The sequence below is a fragment of the Galeopterus variegatus genome, unplaced genomic scaffold (genome assembly GCF_000696425.1).
Source record: "Galeopterus variegatus unplaced genomic scaffold, G_variegatus-3.0.2 Scaffold74438, whole genome shotgun sequence".
NCBI lineage: Eukaryota > Metazoa > Chordata > Mammalia > Dermoptera > Cynocephalidae > Galeopterus > Galeopterus variegatus.
The window spans coordinates 1-1214 of NW_007800549.1; the positions used below are offsets into that span (position 1 = coordinate 1).

The following is a 1214-nucleotide window of genomic DNA, read 5'->3' on the forward strand; positions in this document are numbered from 1 at the left end:
CAGGAGATCCTGCACTTTCTCACCCTTGTCCCCCAGCAACACTGCCGCCTGCACCGCAGCCCCATAGGCCACGGCCTCATCAGGGTTGATGCTCATGTTTAGCTCTCTGCCCTTGAAGAAGTTCTGCAGCAGCTTTGCACCTTTGGGATGCGGGTGGAGTCGCCCACCAGGACGACGTCGTGGATCTGTGCCTTGTCCAGCTTGGCATCCCACAGGGCATTCTCCACAGGCTCCAGCGTGCTGGGGAAGAGGTCTGGCATAGCTCCTCAAAGCGGGCACGAGTGATGGACGTGTAGAAGTCTATGCCTTTGAACAGGGAGTCTATCTCCTGGGTGGCTGGGTGCTGGAGGACAGGGTGCGCTTGGTGCACTCACAGGCCGTGCGCAGCCTTCGCAGGGCCCGCTTATGCCCGTTCACATCCCTGCCGGGCTCCCACTGGAACTCCTCCATGAAGTGATTCACCAGCCGCTTGTCGAAGTCCTCTCCACCTAGGTGGGTGTCTCCAGCGTTGGCCTTCACCTCAAAGACACCAACATCGATATTGAGGACTGATACGTCGAAGGTGCCCCCGCCCAGGTCAAAAATGAGCACGTTGCGCTCTCCGGCGCCCTGCCGGTCCAGCCCATAGGCGATAGCGGCCGCAGTGGGCTCACTGATAATCCTCAGCACGTTGAGCCCCGCGATGGCACCCACGTCCTTGGTGGCCTGGCGCTGCGAGTCGTTGCAGAAGGCGGGCATCGTGATCACAGCGCGCCTCACCGGCTGGGCCAGGTATGCCTCAGCCGTTTCCTTCATCTTGCTGAGTGTCACAGGAGATCTCCTCGGGTAGAACGCTTTGTCCCCCCCGCGGTAGGACACGCGCACCTTGGGCTTGCCACCCTCGCTCACCACCTGGAAGGGCCAATGCTTCATGTCCGACTGCCCAGTTGCGTCCGCGAACTTGTGCCCGAGCAGCCTCTTGGCATCAAACACCGTGTTGTGTGGGTTCAGTGCAGCCTGGCTCTTGGTGGCGTCGCCAACCAGCCGCTCTGTGTCTGTGAAGGCCACGTAGCTGGGCGTGGTGCGGTTACCCTGGTCGTTGGCGAAGATCTCCACCCGACCCTGCTGGAACACGCCCACGCACGAGTACGTGGTGCCCAGGTCGATGCCCATCGCCACTTCCCCTGGGGCGGACATGGCTGTGGCTTCTCGCACTCCTGCGGACCGGTCGGATA

General features: G+C 61.9%; 1 pseudogene; it reads right to left on the reverse strand.

Annotated features, from left to right (window-relative positions):
- Positions 1-6: 6 nt before the first annotated feature.
- LOC103584652 lies at positions 7-1176 on the reverse strand (annotated as a pseudogene).
- Between the last annotated feature and the right edge of the window lie 38 nt (positions 1177-1214).